Source organism: Alexandromys fortis, unplaced genomic scaffold (assembly GCF_014885135.2).
Source record: "Alexandromys fortis isolate MF-2015 unplaced genomic scaffold, M_Fortis_MF-2015_v1.1 scaffold_41, whole genome shotgun sequence".
NCBI lineage: Eukaryota > Metazoa > Chordata > Mammalia > Rodentia > Cricetidae > Alexandromys > Alexandromys fortis.
Window position 1 is genome coordinate 11,257,694 of NW_026067923.1, and position 20,878 is coordinate 11,278,571.

The 20,878-nt window shown below is 45.0% G+C and overlaps 1 protein-coding gene across 1 annotated transcript in view; it reads right to left on the reverse strand.

Annotated features, from left to right (window-relative positions):
- Positions 1-10,561, reverse strand: part of Sgk3 (serum/glucocorticoid regulated kinase family member 3) — a 111,187-nt gene extending 100,626 nt beyond the window's left edge. Inside the window, exon 1 of the mRNA XM_050142032.1 lies at positions 10,217-10,561. The gene's annotated coding sequence lies outside the window, so the exon portion shown is untranslated. The remainder of the gene's footprint in view (positions 1-10,216) is intronic.
- Positions 10,562-20,878: the final 10,317 nt, after the last annotated feature.

Genomic DNA, 20,878 nt, shown 5'->3' on the forward strand with positions numbered 1-20,878 from the left:
ATGCCCTAACACTACCTCCGCATTTGACCTCATTTGCAGCAGCGGAACGGAAGTCTTCACGATGAACTGTAGTCGCAGCACTTGACAACACCACAGAGAAACAAAGCCCCGGTCTGAATAGGAAATGTCCCTCACTCCCAAGTCTCGTGTCTTCTGTGATGCTTAGTTCCTCCACTTGAGGACTGTGACATCTGGAAGACATGGGGCCTGGCTGGAGGAAGCAGCTCACGACGGGTATGCCTTTGAAGGTTATATTGTCCTCCGGCTCTAGCTGCACTCTCGGCTTCCTGGCCAGCCAGTATCTGAAGAGGTCCGACACATGCTCCTTCCACGCCTTCTCGGCTATGATGGTCCAAAAATCTCTGAACCAGGAGCCAAAACAAAGGTTTCCACTTTAACATCACTTCTGTCCAGCATACCGCTCCCAGTGACACCGAAGGCAAGGTGCTGGCAAACACTATTAGTCCTTTGAAACAAGATCATAAAGGTGGTGCTTTATTAAAAAAATAATGACTTCTAGATCTATAAAAATAAGATGCATGGATGGATGGAGAGATGGACAGATGGATGGATGGATGGACGGACGGGTAGGTGGGTCGATGAATGGATAGATGGTGATGGATAGATGGGTGGATCAACAGAGGGACAGACAGACAGACATAGTAAGACTCTGACTCCCCAAAAACTTAAACTTTGAATGTATTGTCTAAAGGGAACTGTATCATATTGTGGAGTTACCTTTCCAAACCAAACACTCTATTTGACCTGACATCTATATGCCTAACATTTTTTACAGGAAAAAAAATCGCAATAACACGATTAAAAGAAAAATTTATAAATAGCTTCAAATGTCTTTGTTCATGTCAGTGCTTAAGGAGAAACAGCTTATTTAGTGGTGAGGAGGTAGGAAACTTCTGTGGATACTTTGAAAGGAATTACTAGGTATCTCTAGGCCTTCGAAGTTGAAACTACTCATTCTTCATAATGTCTGCCTTTCCCTGCGAACCAAAAGCTTTCCTTTTCCTTATTAAAGGCCCTCTCGTAAACATCCCGCTGTAATTAGCATCTTCTTTGCTCAAGATCAAAGTGAAGAGCGAATGGAAAAAGGGAGGATGGAGAGATCTGTTCGATGCAAAGGCTAGGAAGAGGAGAAAGGAACGAGAGAGAGACAGGGAGAGACAGAGACAGAGAGAGGACCCTGAGCAAAGAGGAAGATGCAGGAGTGGAGGGGCAGGTGTGGATCACTGTACACAAACTGACAGAATGAAAAGGAAGGGAAGAGACATCAACACTGTCTGGAAAAACTGGGGGTGCCAGAATGCAAAGAGAAAGGTGTGTGCATGAGCTTTTATTAGGTGCTACCATACCCTGCCCCAAGATGGCCTAGAATAAAATAGGATCCTAAGATAATGGAGGAAGGTCATTGGTTAATTAATAAAGAAACTGCTTGGCCTGATAGGTTAGAACATAGGTGGGTGGAGAAAACAGAACAGAATGCTGGGAGGAAGAGGAAGTGAGGTAAGACACCTCAGATAGACACCATTCCTCCTCTCTGGGGCAGACGCCATGAAGCTCCAACCCAGGATGGACATAGGCTAGAATCTTCCCGGTAAGCGCATCTCATGGTGCTACACACATTAATAGAAATGGGCCAAGCAGTGTTTAGATGAATACAGTTTGTGTGTTTTTATTTCGGGGCATAAGCTAGCCAAGCGGGAGCCGGGTGGGATGAAAAGCAGGCCTGCCCGCAGCTCCTTCAACAATAAGAAGCACCAAGGTAACTTATTTCCACTACTGACAAACAGCAGCATGGACGGACCAATTACCTCAATGCACTTAGGCTTAGAGCATTTTAACAGCTCAAGTTCAGCTGCTGTCCTTTCTAACAACCTCGGAGCAACCACCTTTTCCTTGGCTCAGAAGCATAGCTTCTGCTTCTCTTAGTGTTTACAGTAGATTTTCTATAAGTATGCCATCATTTCTTCCTTAATTATCACGTGCTTCAGATGTGCTGACAACATACACCTATGACCCACAAGAGAACACGCGTTTTCTGTTGCTGTGGGTGGATTTGTCAATCCGTCCACACATTCCCACTCATTCTCTTTATTAGCAGTAGTATAAATTTCCAGGAATGTTAGCCAGGTTTGGGGCATGGCAGCTGGCCAAGAGACACAGTGAATAACTGATTCAAGGGTGTACGGAATCTCTGACGCTCACTGGCTACATAAGCACCACTCTAACCCGCAAGGCAAGCCTGTTTAAATGTTTTTAAAATGGCACTGAATGCCTGAAATGGCGGCTCACACCTGTAATCCCAGCACTCGAACATCTGAGGCAGTGAGATTATCCTGAATTCAAGACTAGTCTTGGTTTTATAGGGGTTTTCAGAACAGCCTGAGCTACAGAGTTAGACTGCCAGTCAAAACAAAGCAAAAACAGCTCAGAAAACATGTATGTGCACTCATATAAAATAAAAGCCTAGGCCAGGTGTGGTGACACACGCCTTTAATCCCACCACTCAGGAAGCAGAGGCAGATGGATCTCTGTGAGTTCGAGGCCAGCCTGGTCTACAGAGTTCCAGGGCAATAAGGGCTGTCACACAGAGAAACGCTGTCTTGGGAAACCAACACAGATGTATCAGTTTGGCTGTGCGCACACCACTCACTCTCTTGCTCGGCTAGCACATGGCAGGCTCCCATGTGTCTTCACGTCATCTCCTTCGAGCCTCTCCTCTTAGAAGGACCCCTGTTATATTGGATGAGGGCTCACTCAACTCCAGTATGACCTCACTCTTTGACTTGATTGTGTCTGCAAAGACCCTATTTAAAAAAAAAAAAAAATTGAGTCTTCTAGGATTTAGGATTTTTATGTATATTTTTGGAAGTCATAATTGTTGAAGTTATAACAAGTCATGAGATAAGGGGAGACGGTTGCTGAGAGGTTGTACCCCACCCCCTCATCAGCCCCGCTCTCCACCCCCATCCCACCACTGTCACCCTTCTCTCTTCAGTGCTTTGTACTTAGGCTTCCCTGTGACAGCCAGTCCTATATGATCTGGGAGAACCAGTGAACTCGGGATCTGTAGGGGGTGGGGAGGGCACTAAGGGTGACCCAGGACCTCGCCCATGCTAAGCAAAGCAAGCGCTCTACCACTGAGCTGAGAGTCTGCTTTTAAAAAACAGACCTGTTCTAAAGATCACAGCCTTCGGTGAAGACCCGATGTTTGCACGGTGATCAGTCATTCTCACCATATGGTGAGTTCTCAATCCTCTGAGAGTTTGGATATGGAAAAAAGGATTGAAAAGAGGAGGCTCGGGGAATCTGGTATGGAATAAAGAAGCAGGGGTGGGAAGAAAATGAATATCAAAGGAAATCAAACTTCCCACTATGTTCTGCCACCACCAACTGGCCCTAAGAAACTCTCTCAAGGGACTCTATATCCTACTCTAGCGACACTTGCTGAGCCACGTTCCTTGCTGCTCCATTCACAACGGCTAGGAAATGGGAACGACCTCAACGTCTTCCTAGCGGTGAATGGATAATGAAAATGTAGTGCATTCGCACAGTGGAGTTCTGTTCAGTTGTAAAATAATGACACGAAATAGGCAGGTAAGTGGATGAAACTGGAAAACGTTGTACAGAAAGAAGCGACTCGGAGCCAGGGGGAAAAGTGCTGCATTTCTCATCTTTCTCTTTTATTGCCCAAGCAGAAAGGGAACGTGGGGTCAGAAAGAGAAGTAGCTCTGGAGGGGGGTTAATAGGACACAGGTGCTCTGGAGGGGGAAAAGGCAAGGGCCTGAGTGTTCCTGCGTGCGTGCGTGCGTGCATGCGTGCGTGCGTTCGTGCATGCGTGCGTGCGTGCGTGTGTGGAGTTTAAATGGAGTTACACACCAGCTGACAATTCCCCTTCCCCAAAGAGCTATCTACTATCTAACACTCTACTGCCCGCACTGAAGAGATGGCTTAGTGCTTGAGACCATGTGCATTGCTCTTGCAAAGAACCTGCTTCGACTGAGCGCTCACCCCGATGGCCCACAGCTGTGAGTAACTCCAGCTCCGAGGAGACTGATACTTCTAGCCTCCGAAGGCACCAGGACTGCTGTGCGCACACCACACAAATACACACAGTTCAAACAAACAAACAAACAAACAAAAATCCAACTCCAGTGCCATGCAGAGGAAACGTCCCTTCAAACTGGTGTTTGGGGGGTAGGGGAATCCAAGAGACTCTGAAACCAAATAGGCTGTTGCCATTATCCGTGGTTGTTTCCCAGAACTGAAAGGTAAGTCTCAGTTATGGAAGACACCACAAACCTCAGGCACAGGACTTGGAGGAAGCAAGCTGGCAGCCACCTCGCCGAGGACTAGCTCTTAGTATCAGAAGGCGCAACGCAAGCTGCCAAGGGAGAAAAGCCATCCGATCCGGCTGAGCATCCTACAAACTACGCCAACGACTGGCTGAGCTAGAGCTCCCCAGTGGTGCGGTAGTAGCTTATATAGAGGGTAACCAACAGCAGGCTAACTGGATTTATGGATCACTCGAAAGATGAGAATTCGTGCCTAATACCGGAAACTTAGCCACCCACCTGTGGTGGCAGAGATCACGGTAGGATTAGAGGAACCTACTACTGCTTCCCTAAATCAGTATCGTGTCTAAATACTTACACCACAGGTAAAGGCCCTCTCACCCGTCACCGGAGGAGCTATGGAGGTTATTACGCGGGTCTAAAACTGGTCAAAATGCAGAGAATAGGTGAGCATGGAAAGCCCAGCCCAGTTGGTACATCTACAATGTAACTTCAACACCCAAGGCTCAGGCAGCATCGTGGGAGAGGAATGAAAAGACCATAAAAGTGAGAAGACCTGGGTGCTAGCTGTAACACAGTGTCCTCTAGAAATGAGAGGGATGCTCTAACTATAAAACCTCCAAATACGGCTGCATATACAAGACTACCTGACAGCCACACCTAATGGCACATGCCCATGCGCAGCTCCCACGGTCCCCGAGCTGGCCACTTATCTCATATCTCATACATGATGCACTCTTCACGCACCTGTCTGCACTGCACGTGTGAATGCGGAACTGGAAACTCGGAAATTTAAAATTAACCAGCCTCTGCTTTAGATGCCCGAATAGCCCAAGCTAGCTTGGAACTCTCAAAATTCCCCGGCTTCTTCTGACTTCCAAACACTGGGATCGCAAGCATGAACTGGCATACCCGGCCCAACTTTAATCTGTTTTTATTTAAAAACCAGAATGACGGCAGACGTGGTGGCCTGTGCCTGAAGCCTCGGCTACTCAAGAGGCTTAGGCAGGATTATCATTGTGGCCGGGAGTTGGGGGCCCCACTGAGCAAAATCGTGAGACCTTCCGGTTCAGAAACAATTAAAAAGTAAAAAGCAAATAATGACAGCAATAAGTCTTTCCCATTTTCAATTCAAACAAGCAAACTACTCCAGTCCTAACAGCATGCCACTGAACTGGGGGAAGGAACATCCCAGAGTCTAGAGACTGGCCAAACCAGTCCCAATGGTGAATCCAAGTGTGTGTGTGTGTGTGTGTGCTGCACATGTGTGAGTCTGTGAGAGTTTGTGCCTGTGCACGTTCACAGAGAGGCCAGCCAGAGCCAGGCTCTTTTACTCTATCATTTCTGCCTTATTGCTTGAGCCAGTCTCTGACTGACTTGGAAGCCATCCTTTTTGGCTAAGCTAGCTGATCATCCAGTCTCTGGATCTGTCTCCACGCCCCAAAGCTGGAGTTACAGAGATATGCATTGATGCACATTTTTACGCGGGTGGATTCAACCTCAGGACCATAAAGCGAGTCCTCTTACCTGCCAATCTCTCCAACCCCAGAATCCCATGTTTTATAGATGAGTGTTATAAAATACATTTTAATTAGAGAACAGAACGCTTGTTATCAGCTCACTTGGCAAATATACCAGAAAACTGGAGGGGGGAGCTCGGAGACAGCTCCATTGGTACAGTACTCGCCATGCAAGCCTGAGAACCTGAGTTTGATGACCAGAATCCACGTTAAAAGCAGGGAATGGTAGCATGCATTTGTAGTTTCAGCCCTAGGGACAGGTGGATTCCACGAGGCTCACTGGCCAGCTGACCCACCTGATGACAAGTGCACAGTGAGAGACCTTGTCTCAAAAACAAGATGACATCTCTGGAGGAATAACACCTGAGGTTGACATCTAGCCTCATGCGCACGTACACATGCTTGGAACGACATGTATACATACATACATGTACCCGCACACACACAAATATACATACAGTACATATGCATATGTGGAGAGTTACCCTGACTCACACTGACTAGTTCATGCTATGTAAGCAGAGCTCTTTTGTTAAAATCACAGAGCAAACTCACAGTGCAAATAATGACATCTCGAAAAGGAAACCCTTGCAAAGGGACAAAATCCAGGCCATTATTCCACCCAGAATCACCCTTCCTATTGTGTTTCAAGCCATTAAATCATTTTTCTACTTTTTAAATTATCTGCAAAGCCTAAAGAAAGAACTACCTAGCCAGGCAGTGGTGGCTCGTGCCTTTAATACTAGCACTGTGAGTTCAAGGCTAGCCTGGTCTACAGAGTGAGTTCCAGGACAGCAGGGCTGTTTCACAGAGAAATATCCTGTTTCTAAAAACCGAGAGAGAGAGAGAGAGAGAGAGAGAGAGAGAGAGAGAGAGAGAGAGAGAGAGAGAACATGCAAGAGAGGAAGAATTACCTACCTGCTGTAAGATGTCACTGTATTACACAGGAATCTCCCATGGGATCTCACCAACATTTCCTCTTTCACTCATATGCCTACCTCCAACCTTACAAAAGATCAGCCCCTCGCTGTGTAACAACCGCCTTCATACTGTGGCCTCTTAAACTCTCCCATAAACCCCACAAGAAAGCAGCATGGGGTTTATTTTGTCTGGTTCTGAGACAGGGTCTAGCTGTGGATTCCAGCCTGCCCTCAACCTGGGGATTCAAATGCCCAGTCTTTACAGGGACGGAACATCATGCCCTGCTAGGCTTTTATTGTTGGCTTTGTTTGTTTGATTGATGCCAAAGGAGATCCCATCCAGAGCCTCCCCAATACCAGACACTCACTCTACCAACTGAGCTGTATACAGTTTGGTTTTAACTAGAATTGTGGCTACACAGAGGTAAACCTGGGCACATCTACAAGGCCCTTGGGAAAGGGATGAACTGGAGAAACCGAACAATGGCGAGGCCCTAATTCTCTCCGAAGCCCTCAGCCGTGGCCTCACACAGGGAGCCCCTTGGGCTGGCCTTTTCGACATACGATTCTACATGTTCCCAGCAACAGCGATGAGGTGAAAGCCGGTGTTAAGTCAAAGTCTGCTGCAGTCAACTTAACGATGGGGCCGCTCGGCAGTTCTTAGGTTTATCACTTTTCTCCAGTCAAGATCACAGCTTCCACCATCAGGAAAGGAACAGGTACAGAAAGGCAGAGACTGCTTCACTTGAAAGAGTGTGGGAGCCGCTTCTGTCAGGAATAACACGTTACATAACTCGACTTTCATGAATCAGCAGTTTGGTCCGTAATTTACATGAAGTTTTAAAAGCGAGAACACGTGAAGCCTGAAAAAAGTAATGGTGGCTTCTACAACAAGGCAGGTTTGAGAAGCACTGCACTCCACCCCCACACAGAGGGTTGACAGACAACTGACTCATCTCGGCTCCATTAAGGTTTTCTCTCTACCTGACGTCCCCGGTGGGATCACCTCATCCGATAGCCCTTCTTAGGTCCTCTACCAGGTAACGGCCATATTTTCCATCTGGACCACATACTTGAGGATGCAGAGGGCCACGCTTAAGCGAAATAAATAAATGAAGATTTGGGGATTTTTGTTTTGTTTTGTTTTGCTTTGCTTTTTTAGAAGACACTAAAGTAATTAGATTTTTTTAAAAAACACTCTACATGTCATCCATTTTGAGAGTAAAAAGAGAGAGAGAGAGAGATGCCTTTGATCACTGAATTTGAACTCAATCAAACACCCAAGCAGCTTAGAGACAGGAGTAAGGAAGCCGTCAGCACAAGTACTAGCCCCATCTGGCCAACCTAAACTCCATCAAAGCCGAATAAATAAATAAATAAATAAATAAATAAAGGTAGGGTAATTGACAGAAGAAAAAACTAAATCACTGTGCTAATTTCTTTTTCAAAAACCAGAAATGGTAAGTCCTGAGTCTGAGAGGCATCTTTGTCCCTTCTGCAGAAAAGTTAATGGGTCAGACACTGTTTGAAGTAAGAGAGGCACTGGGTGAGGCCTGGAAATTTCTTCAGCACAAATCAATTCCAGCGGTATTTTGGGAGGTACGTTTTGAAAGAGCAAGCGATCTGAAGTCACTCATTCCACAGGTATTTATTACAGGCCTGCACGTGCCAGGTTCCGTCAGTCTCTACACCTCCACCATCTGAGCTCAGCCTCCCAGCAGCTCTGCAAACAGTGCTGAAAGCAAACCAACAATTTCCTGCCTCCAGCGTCTTTACTGGTACAAAAGGGAGTTTCTAAAACAGGGCTCCTGACCTCACAAGGTCTCTCTGAAGACCTGTGGGGATGTCTAAGGCACCCTAAAGCAAACAGTTGTTAGGTGTTTGGTGACTCTGATTCACAAGCACCAACAAAGCCTGGGGCACCTACCATACCAGAGGGGGAGGTCTCCACGTTTCAACACTTCACAGGCCTGTTCTTATATCAGCCTTATCAGTTCACTTAGTTACCTCCCAGGAAGTGAAAAATTACAAGGAAAAGAACCAAGAAACTGGGAGTGCAATAAAAAGATTTTATGTCCCTAACACCACAGTGACAAAAAAATACTCATTTCAAATGGTTATTAATTCTGGCGGGGGTGGGGGGGAGGGGGGGAGAATCCTCTTAATCAACATTAAAGGCCACATCCACCAACTCAATTCTACTCACAATGCACTACGGAAGATTACCAAACACTGTTTATGCTAATGTGTACAAACAAAAATATTCACAGTTCATTTCAGGTTTAATCTGATGCGCCCATCTGAGCCGCGGTCATATGAATTGTCAAACAGATCTGAAACAAAGCTCCTTTTTAAAAACAAAACCAAGCTCAGCACAGTGGCGGTTTCAAGAAAGGGAACTTCTGACGCCAGAGTTGTGAGCGTTGGTCAGAGGACAGCGAATGACCACGACCACCTTTCTGAAGCTCCGTGGGATCTGGCCTGAGACCTGCTAGCAACAGGTCTCATTGCTCCAAGCTAGCATCCCACAGGAATGAGGGGTAAAACCAGTCTTATAGGAGTGGCAGCCTAGGGGGCAGAGGGCACACCCATATTCCGAAAATATGTCTGAAACTTCTCTAACGTTTCCAGTTCTTTCTATGACAGTCGGGGAACTAAAGCATGCACGGCCTCTTCATGGCTACAGCCGCTATCATTGAATATTTTGAGTTAAGAATTTGAGGTAATATTTATAAAGCACTTAGGAAACAGCCCATTTCATAGTAAGAGCTGTGTTTGGTAAATAAAGCAGGCACTCTCCAGGCCGGTTGGGTAAACACTCAACTTAGTGAGGAGGGAAGAATCAAAATACCTAACAGGCGGTTGGGGGGGGGGGGTGTTTTGTTTAGTTTTCCACCCTGACAAAAGGTGCTGAGACTTGAGTGTTCAGCATTTATTCTTGAATCTTAAGTGCACCCGGCATAGTCTCTTCCTGCAAATGTTCGGCATTCGGTGCAAAGAACCATCACCAACAACGACGAGAACAGAAAACCTTAGGGCGCTTTTAGGTGGCACGTGCCAGGACTTAAACCGTGAGAACCAGAAGCAGACCGGTAGAAAACAGAGTCACCCCCCCCCTTACCCCCAACGAAGGGTTCCAATCTGAGAACTTGCAAGAGTGGCGATGCGTTCAAGTCCTGCCGATCGATCAGGACGGTCACTTAACCCCGCCGACGACCTCGGGCCCCACCACCCCACGCGGGTCCGCGCAGGTAACCCACGTCCCCATTCAGGTGGGCTCTCCAGTCTTCCCCGCCCGCTACCCAGCTCGGGGGCCGCGCGGGTTGCCCGCGTCCACCCACGCGCTCAAGCTCCACGCCGCGGCCGCTCAACTCGCTCCGGGGGACACAAAGACCGCGCGCCCGGCCGCGGCGGACTCCCGGCCCCGACCCCGCCGCGCGGCCCCGCGCACCCGCCCCGCACCTACCCGGCGGCTGCGCGGCGTCCGGGCGGCCGGGCGCGGAGCCCAGCGCGCTGGCGGTTCCTCCTTCCCGGCGGCGCGGGCCGGGCGCCGGCGTTTCCTCCCTGCCGCGTCACGGCGGCTCCTCCCGCGGAGCGCGGGGCGGCGGGGCGGGCTGCGCGAGGGGACAACCGGGACCCGCGCGGGTGGCGCAGCGGCTCGCCTGGCCGCGCTCGTCACGCGGGGTGCAAAGTTCAGGAGGAGACACCGAGCTCCGGCTCTCAGCGGACGGGTGCGCGAAGGCCGCGACGAAAGTGACCTCGGCCCACCCCGGGAGGGCGAGCCGGCGAGCGGGCGAGCGAGCGCGCGGGGGCTGGGGGCTGCGGCTCGCTACCAGCCGGACGTATGCAGAAGCCAAAGAAGCATCCAAAAGACGTAGAGAGCCATTGTGCTTCCTTTAGCGTTATTTGGGCAGTTTTCTTCACTTTTCCCACATCAGCAGATTTTTGACCTGTGTTTATAGATGGGCGAGAACGCTCACAAATTGGCCGAGAGCTTAACTTTCTCTGCACCGTTTTAGAGCTATGGATTATTTTTAAATTGGCCAATACATTTGACTGCTGGTGCTTATCCATTTAACGACAGAAGCTGCGTTTTAAAACCTAGTCTGCGAATGGGGAACTAAGAATTACACGCTGTGTAGTTAAGATTTTGAACTAGAGTGCCCTCCTCGCACACCACCATTGTAATTTAGGGATGCCACATGAAAGCAGACCCCAACAATGGCGCTTCCAATTTTACAGCATTGTAGATTCAATACTTTGAATCGTATGATTCCTATAAACTTGCCACAAATCTGTGAACAAGTAAGTAGAGGAACCGAGATCAATGAGTGACTTCCCTAAATTCAAAGGGAAATTTCTTATATTTCAAAATAACTCTCAAAGATTTTGCCCCATGAGTAAAGGTAAGAATAATTGTTCGTTCTGTCCACGCTACAATATGGCCTTTTCCTTCTTAAGATGGGTTGTAAATCCAAATTCCTTTATACTCTGAAACGTACTAGTCCCACAGAACGCTCTGAATAGTGATTCTCAATGGCATTCGGAAACGGACAAGCAAATACAGTACACTGAGCACAGCAGATCGCCCGTGGTCATTTATGTATTCCACTGTGGTCCCCTCACAAAGCAGTCCACACAACGAAGCCCAGACCTTCCCTGTGGCAAGACCAACAAGGGATCAGTGTATCAGTTAATTAAAGCCATATTCACGACACTGAGAACTTTTCTTGGACAAAAGGAAGTTTTGTGTCAATAAACCCCATGGGGAATGACATCATTCTCACCCAGAAGATAAACACCTATCACCATATTTTGATGTTACAAAAAAAAATATGGAAACCATTATAATAGTTCCAGAATAGATTTGTCTCCCTGCTATACAGAACTAGTACACACATGCACGCTCCCTGAGGTGTATGTGGGGGGGGGGGGGGGGGCAAGAGCACCCCCACCAACATTTTGTTTTGGTTTTTTATTTGTTTTTATTTATTTTATTTTTTGAAACAGGGTTTCTTTGTAGCTTTGGTTCCTGTCCTGGAACTAGCTCTTGTAGACCAGACTGGCCTCGAACTCACAGAGATCTGCCTGCCTTGGGCTCCCGAGTGCTGGGATTAAAGGTGTGTACCAACATCACCCGGCCTCCACCAACATTTTAAGACAAGAAAAAGGAAGAATTACATTTGATTGACAGGAAGTTAGGTATGGGTCTTCGTAATCTGAAAGCTGCAATCTAAAAGCTTGTTTGTTGTAAAAACTAGAAGAGATAAGTATATTCACAAACTATCAAGATTTTTCACTTGAAGTTAACCTTTGTGTCCGGTGTGTGTGTGTGTGTGTGTGTGTGTGTGTGTGTGCGCGCGCGCGCGCACGCGCGCGGGTACAGGCTGGAGGTCAGCAGAAGCTGTCTTCCCCAGTTGTTCTTTGGCTGGTCCTGGAGCTCCCCACTGGCAGGGGTGGCTAGCTGTCGGTGAGCTCCAGGAATCCTCCTGTCTCTGCTTCCCCAGCACTGGGATTGGGCATGCTCCACCATAGCTGGCCTACACAGATCCAGACTCAGGTCCTCCTGTTTGTGCAGTAACACTGTACTGACTGAGCCATGTTCCTCGCCCTTGAAATGAACTCTTTAGCTCCAGGACTTGGTGTGCACACTAGGCAGCTGGGGCACCACTGGGGCACCACTGAGATCATCTCCACCCCTTAATTGTTAAGGGCAAGCTTTGAGGACTAGCCCTTTAATTAATCATGTTCCCTTCTGGTGATATCGATCTCATTCCCATTGTCCATTATGTTTCCGATTTAAGTTTAAACTATAAAAAGCTGTTGAATATTTAGTTAAATATCTAGATGCTAGTTCTGTATTTTTAAAGGGTTTTCTGTAAATTAAATTTTAAAATAGGCAAAGTTTTTTTTGTCAAACTGTAGATGTTAATATTTTCTTTAGAAACATGGCTCTGTTGATGCACAGAAAGCAAATATTTTGCTTATCTAGTCTATCTGTAGAGCAGAGATTATAAAAACAAACTTTGGAATCCGGCCCCGGCTTAATGCCTATCTGTTTCACTTTGAACTCCGGGCAAATCATGTCAAACCTTTTGTTTCATTAGGGAGAGGAAGATGACTGCTTTTCCATCCTGTGAAAGGGTGTGGTAGTGTATCATGACACCACCGTGAAGACCAGTAACACGTCAGAGCCTAGTATCAATGCTGGGTACAGCGGGACAGAGCTGTTCAAAGTCTGCTTGGCGGAGACCTAGTTTTCAACATTGCACAGCTGAGAAGGGCGGCCTAGTGGAGGTGATGAGGTCATAGGGATGAACCCTTGTGAAAGGTGAATGATTCATCCTGTCATTATTGAGAGGGCGGATTTGTTCTGAACGTGAGTTTGAGCCTCTTACTTGCACCTTTTCCAACTCTGCTACGGAATAGAAACAAGGTAAGGTCTTCACCGTATGCTGACACCACGCTTTGGGGTGTACCAGCTGCAGAGCCATGAGCCCAGGTCTGTTCAGTACAGACACCCTCTCTGGGGTTTGCGGTCTTCTGTTTTGTTTGATAGAAGGTCTCACTATGTACCCTTAGTTGGACTGAAACTCACTGTGTAGACCACGCTGGCCTCGAACCCACAGATATCCGCCTACCTATACCTCACGTCACTAGGATTAAAGATGTGCGCCACCAAGATTGGCTGGTGTCTTTTATACTCGCAGAAAATAGAAACCATGAGGTAGCTTGAGAATTTTGGAAAGATTAACTGATAACAATTTGAATTGTTGATAACAATTTGAATTGTTGACCTGCATATATTAAAAAAAAAAAACACTAACTACTTACTTGGATAATGAGTTTTTTAAGTAATATATTTCATTGAAATATCATTTGGCTTTTCATCATTGCTGTTCAAAACAGAAAACCCTTTTGTCTAAAATGGTGCCTTATCTGAGAGTAGTATTAATCTTTATATCCCAATAAAGCCCTGTATTATTCATAGTCCTTTTTTTTTTATAACCTTAGAAGCAGATAAGGACTTCCAACAGAAGAAAAATAACTTCCTTCAGGGAGGAGACTTGATTAAATGACGTACAGAACCCAAATGACTGCTTGCTCCTGGTTAACTGGTTTTGGAAGTGGGGGCCGACCTTGGTTCTTTTTTTTCTTGATTTTCGAGACAGGGCTTCTCTGTAGTTTTGGTCTGTCTTGGAACTAGCTCTTGTAGACCAGGTTGGCCTCGAACTCATGGAGATCCGCCTGCCTCTGCCTCCCGAGTACTGGGATTAAAGGCGTGCGCCAGCACTGCCCAGCTCCAACATTGGTTCTGTAGCTGATGAATGTCTGCTCAAGGGTAACCATAACCAACACTGCAAGAGCGATGATGCCGTCAACGCTGTTGTCTACACTCCTCCCAGAGTCCCTTTTCTAGAGTCCTATGCGGCTTACGTGGGTCAGTCATCCTGGGTTGTTGCTGTAGTTTCCAGTATACTCTCCAGCTGAGAGACTGCACAGCAGCCTGCAGCCTCAAATGAAAGAAAACCATCTGGTGGGGGAAATGTGTCGTTGAAGACACAATCGTAACCATGAACTGCTTTTGAATATAGAGAAAAGAAAAACCTCATGTAAAATGGAGAAAATATGGGAAAGGAAAAACGAGAACTTCATTTGCTTTCTGAGAAAACCCTGTTTTTAACAGAACATAAAGCAAGCCAAGTTATGGCTAGAAAAGACCACAGACCCATGGGAAAGGGAACCGAAACCTGTTAGGGCCTCCTGGGCACAGAGCAGAGTTAATTTGGTCCTTTGATCTGGAAAACAGTTCATTGAGTGCTAATTTGAAGAATGCAGATGGGTGGCCCACAGCTCATCCTCATTTCTTGAACCAAATTAGCCAGTTTCAAACTCAAAATCCGATGTGAAGTGTCTGAAGTTGAAGCATGTCTTGTAATTAAGGAGACTCTGCCTTTTAAGGCATTTCTGTTCACAGGACCCTCTTTCTGTGTATTTAGGGTCATGAAAAAGAACAACAGAGGGGAAATGCTGAAAGCTCAGAACCTTAAACCGCTCATTTCAGGTTTTTGATAGACAGAAGCAAGAAGTTACTTTACATCACGCTAACAATTATCTAAAGTAAAATTATTATATTTTCCCACTCGGGAAGGCTTGTCTTCTAATGTGTTCTGAGTATCAAGAAGAAAAGTGATCCCTTTTTCTTTATTCTCTGTTCCATTTGACTACGTTATTATGCACAAGATGTCTGTTAATAGTTGGCAGTAACTTACTTACATACATCCTGTCAGCAACTTTTGTGTTCAAAGAATCATTAGTCCTTTGAGCTCCAACCAGCCAGGTAGACTTTGAAGATAACTACTGTTTTAGTAGTTGCTTATCGATGTGAAATAATAGCTTTTATTAAATACTGTTCATTTAGTGACTCAGTGACTTATGTTGAGCTATGTCTAATTAATGAGTGAACCTATTTCAAAACCAAGGGCTTAATAGTCACTGCCTTGAAGAGGAAACACATTGTTGCTTCATCAGCCAATTCTCTGAGCAATCTGTCTGTCTACCAGATGCATCAAGGACGTAAGAGATCTGAAGAAATTATAATTCTTTGTACATTGGAAGACTCAGATCGTTTAGGTTTCCCTAGATAAACCAGAACACTGGTTCTTTTGGCCTTTCTCACACTTTCTACGTTTTATGACTCTCATATAACTTTTTCTCAGTTCTCCACATTCCCATCTAGATTTTTCGTTGGAGTGTCCAGTATAAGATGTGGACTCTGTAGGTGGTTGGATGGTTCTTATGAACACAGTGAGGGTGTTATTTCACAGTCCAGTTCACACCGATAATGCACACTGTCCCAGGTTACTGTATTTGCAATCCTGTTTCATCATTGTCGGACGTTAATATCCATGACCTTTCATTTCTCAGATTATATTTAAAGAATTGTTTTGGTTAACCTATTGAATTTTTGTGCACCTATTTTGTAATACTGTTTTTTCCAGCATTTACTTCTTATTCTTCATGTCTGCTAGAGAATTTCAACACATTTCTTCATGGGTGGAAAGCAGGAAGTACATATTCCATGGTGCACAAAACAATCTACTACAGTTCAGGAAGGATGTACAGCAATGTCTATTTTCCACTTAAAATTAAAAATGAAATGACACCTCGTTATTTAAACATACTTGGGGACACTGGCATGCTCATACTCCACAGGACTTTGTCAGACACGTCATGCTGGTGACTTGAGGAATTGGCCTTCCACAAACCTGTAGGATTTAATGAGGTGGTCTGATCGCTACTTTTTAGTTGCTGGGCTGATGACAATGTGCAACTGAGGAGAGCTGCATCTGGGCTCACAGTTCGAGGAAGCCATGGCAGAGGGAGTAGAGGAAGCCATGGCAGAGGTAGTAGCTTACTCAGTGAGAAAGACTAGGAAGCAGAGAAAGGGATAGCACTGTGCCAACTGGCTTCCTCCTTTTATTAAGTACAGAACTCTCTACCACTATAGGGCAATGCCATCACATTCCAAGTGGGTTTTCCTTCCCTCGAGAAAGTTTCTCTAAAGACTCCCTCACAGACGATCCATTGGTATCCCTCATTAATGCAATTTTTTATAATACAGGAACATATCGATTTGTTTAATTTTTGTAAAGGTGAGTCCTTTATGTTGGAATGTTAATGGCTGCCTAGTGGGATTGAAAATAATCATGAAAAAACTTTATCTCCAGTAAAATACTCACGGCATCTGTGGTTGAAAATAAAGCTACTACCTGGGCATGGTATTCCCAGCAAGCACTTGAGAAGCTGAGGCAGGACAGATTGCAACTGACCTGGGATACATAGCAAGACCCTGTCTTAAAGTAAAGCAAGCATTGGTACTCTGCATATATATTATGTTTGTTAGCTTGGTGTTTTTGTGTTTCTCCTAATAGTGGCAGTGGGGGTTATCTCTGACCCTTTTCCTCCTCCTGGGTTATCTCACCCAGCCCTGATAGGTTTGTACCTAGTCTTATATCTTGCTATGCCATGTTTGGTTCATATACCTGGGAGACCTGCTCTTTTCTGAAGTAAAATGGAGGAGTAGTGGATCTGGGGAAGAGGGGAGGCTGGGAGGATTGAAGGGAGGGGAAGCTAAAGTCGAGATATAATGTATGAGAGAAGAGTTTTTGCCCTCCCCAGTTGTGAATTCCTAGGAAAGTTACCAATACCATATCCAGATTGCCATCTGTAAAGTGAAGATAATAATGGTATGGATAGGTTTTAGTTGTTCTGAAGATGGAATTAATATACACAGTGGGTCTTCCATGTCTCCATTTTCCACCCCTCTGCTGAAAATATTTGAGAAAATAGATTGTGCCCATAGCAAATATGAAGACATTTTTCTTGTTGTTATGACCGAGATGGAACAAGGATCTGTGTTGTTTTAAGCATTATCAGCAATATAGAGATGATTTAAAGCATATGCTAACATATGATTATAATATGTACAAAAGTTACACCTTTAAAACATTGTGATGCTGGGAATGAACCCAGGACCTTAGTGCTGGACAACATTACTGAGTGGCAGCTCCAGTCCTGTGTTTATCTGAGCCAAGGTCTCCCTATGTAACCCAGTGTGGCCTTGAGCTCAGGATCTCCTTGCTCCAGCTTCCTAAGTGCTGGAGTTACAGAACTGCCCTCCTATGCCTAGCTATGCCACATTAGTGCTGTTTTAAATATCGTTTTCTATAAGGGAGTTGAGCATCTGCAGATCTCGGTATCCATGGGGGTCCTAGAGCCAAGCCAATCTTCCATGGATACAGAGAGACAGCAGTATATGGAAATCTTTGTATAATAAGCATTACATAAGCACTAGCTGTTATTACTAAAAAAGAGTACTTGACTTTCTAGATGAATTATGCATTTTTTTCCTCTGACAAAAAAAACCCAAGCAATCCATATTTCTTTACCCTTTCTGTGATAGTGCCTGTCGGCATCATGCTACCCAACAAATAATGTACATGAATGCTCCGCTCCCTCTCTCCTCCTCCTCCTCCTCCTCCTCCTCCTCCTCCTCCTCCTCCTCCTCCTCTCTCTCTCTCTCTCTCTCTTCCCCCTTCCTTTCTTTCTAATTTATTTATTTACTTTACATCCCGACTGCAGCTTCCCCTCCCTCCTTTTCTTCCCTTCCCTCCCCTACCTCCCCTCTGTTTCCACTCAATCCACCCCTCCTCCATATCCACTCAGAAAGAAAGAGGCAGGCCTCCGGTTGGCATCAGCCAGCATAGCATATGAAGCTGCCATAAGACCAAGCCCTTCCCTTGTATTCAGGCGGGGCAAGGCAGTCCAGTGTAAGGAATAGGTTTCTGAGAGCCAGGCAAAGTGCCAGGGATAGCCCTGCTCCCACAGCCAGGAGTTCCACAAATAGACCAAGCTACACAACTGTCACATATATGTAGAGGGCCTAGGTCAGTCCCATGCAGGCTCACTGGTTGTTGGTTTAGACTCTGAGTCCCCATGAACCAGGCTAGTCATTTCTGTGTGTTTTCCTGCAATGTTCCTGATCCCACGGCTCCTACAATCCCTCCTCCCTTAGAAGGATTCCCCAGAATGCAACCCAATGTTTGACCATGAGTCTCTGAATCCTCCTCCATCAGTCTGGAAGAAGGCTCTACAATGACAGCTAGAGAAGTAACCAATCAGAGGGGATGACCAGTTCAGCCTAGGCATCTACTACTGGGCAGGCGTCTTAGCTAGGCCATTCTTGTAGACTCATGGGAATTTCCCTTGCATCAGGCTTCTACCCAACCCAGAAAAGCCCTCCTTTCCAAACATCTCTCTCAACACTCTCTCCCTCCACCCCACCCTCAAGTTCCCATGCCCACCCCACCCCGCCAGTCCACCCAGTAGGTCTCCTCTGTTCCTCCTTCCCAGGTTGATCCATGTGTCTCCCATTGGAGCTTCCTTGTTATGGAGCCTCTTTGGGTCTATAAATTGTACCATTTACTTTACAGCTAATATTCACGTGAGTAATACCATGTTTGTCATTACCTCATTCTATATAGTTTTTTTCTAGAGCCATTCATTTGCCTTCAAATTTTCTGATGTCAATTTTTTTTTACAATACTCCATTGTGTAAATGTACCACATTTTCTTTATACCTTCTTTGATTAAGGGGCATCTAGGTTATTTCCAGGTTCTGGTTATTACAAATAAAGCTGTTATGAACAAGTTGAGCAAGTGTATGATTAAGCATTCTTTGGGTATGTAATATCTTTGCGTCTTGAGGTAGATTGATTTCCAACCTTCTTAAACCACCATATTGTTTTCCAAAGTGACTGTACAGCACCCACCAGCCATGAAGGAGTGTTTCCCTTGCTCCATTGTTGAGAGTGGGGTTTTAAAGTTTCCCACTATTAAAATGTGGGGTTCAATGTATGATTTAAGCTTTCATAATGTTTCTTTTACAAATGTGTGTACCCTTGTATTTGGGACATAGATGTTCAGAATTGAGACATCATCTTAGTGTTTTTTTTTCCTTTTATAAATATGAAATGTCCTTCTCCATCTCTTCTGATTAATTTTGGTTTGAAGTCTATTTTTTTAGGTATTAGGATAGTTACACCAGCTTGCTTCTTCAGTCCATTTGATTGGAAAATCTTTTTCTAATACTTTACTCTGAGGTAATGTCTGTCTTTGATGCTGAGGTGTCTTTTTTGTATACAGCAGAAGGATGGATCCTGTTTTTGTATCCATTCTATTGGCCTGTGTCTTTTTATTGGAGAATTGAGGCCATTGATACTGAAAAAGATTAACAACTGCTGACTGTTAATTCCTGTTATTTGTTGTTTGTGTTGTTTTTGTTGTTGTTGTTGATGGGGTATGTATGTGGGTATCCCTCTGGTATGGTATTATATATTGCCTGTGTTTTTGTGGGCATACTTAACTTCCTTGGGTTGGAATTTTGTAGAGCTGGGTTTGTAGATAAGTATTGATTTTAATTTGTCTTTGTCATGAGATATGTTTTCTCCATCTATGATGATTGAAAGTTTTGCTGGATATAGTAGTTTATACTGGTATCCATAGTCTCTTAGAGTCAGCAAGAGGTCTGTCCAGGCTCTTTTGGCTTTTAGAGTCTCCACTGAGAAGTCAGATGTAATTCTGATAGGTCTGTTAGTTAGACTTTTCCCTTGTAGCTTTTGATATTCTTTCTTTATTCTGTATGTTTATTGTCTGGATTTTATTATGTGGCGAGGGCACCTTTTTTTCTGGTCCAGTCTATTTGGTGTTCTGTAAGCTTCTTGTACCTGTATAGGCATGTCCTTCTTTAGGTTGGAAAATTTTTCTTCTATAACTTTTGTTGAATATATTTTCTGGGCCTTTAAGCAGGGATTCTTCTTCTATTCCTATTATTCTTAGGGTTTTTTTTTTTTCATAGTGTTCCGGATTTCCTGGATGTTTTAGGGTGGGAACTTTTTAGTTTTAACATTTTCTTTGACTGATAAATTTATTTCCTCTATTGTATTTTCAACACCTGACATTCTCTCTTTCATCTTTTGTACTCTATTGATGATGCTTGCATCTTTATTTCTTGTTCATTTACCCAGGTTTTCCATTTCCAGAATCCAGTTTGTGTTTTCTTTGTTGCTTCTATTTTCATTTTCAGGTCTTGAACAGTTTCGTTTCCACCAACTGTTTGTTTTTATTGACATTCTTCAAGGATGTATTGATTTCCTTCAATTTTTTCATTGTCTTTTCCTCCATTTCTTTAAGGGGGTTTTCTGTTTTCTCTTTAAGGACCTCTATCATCTTTGTAGAGGTATTTTTAAGGTTGTTTTCTTGTGCTTCAGCAGTGGTGGACTATTATATTAACAGTTCTTGCTGTTGTAGGATAGCTGAGTTCTGGTGGAAACATATTGTCTTTTCCATTATTCATTGTTCTTACACTGGCATTTAGGCATCTGGATTTGGGGTGATTGCAACTCTAGGTGTTGACTCCTGTGTTTGTCTTGGTTGGATGGGTGTTTTGTTTTTTGGTTTCTGTTTCTTGTCTTCCGGCCTAAGTGGCCAAGGGTTCTAATCACTGATGAGTCTTCAGATTCAGTACAGTGTCTCTGCTGGGGTTTTGAGGGCTTTGGGTCCCTTG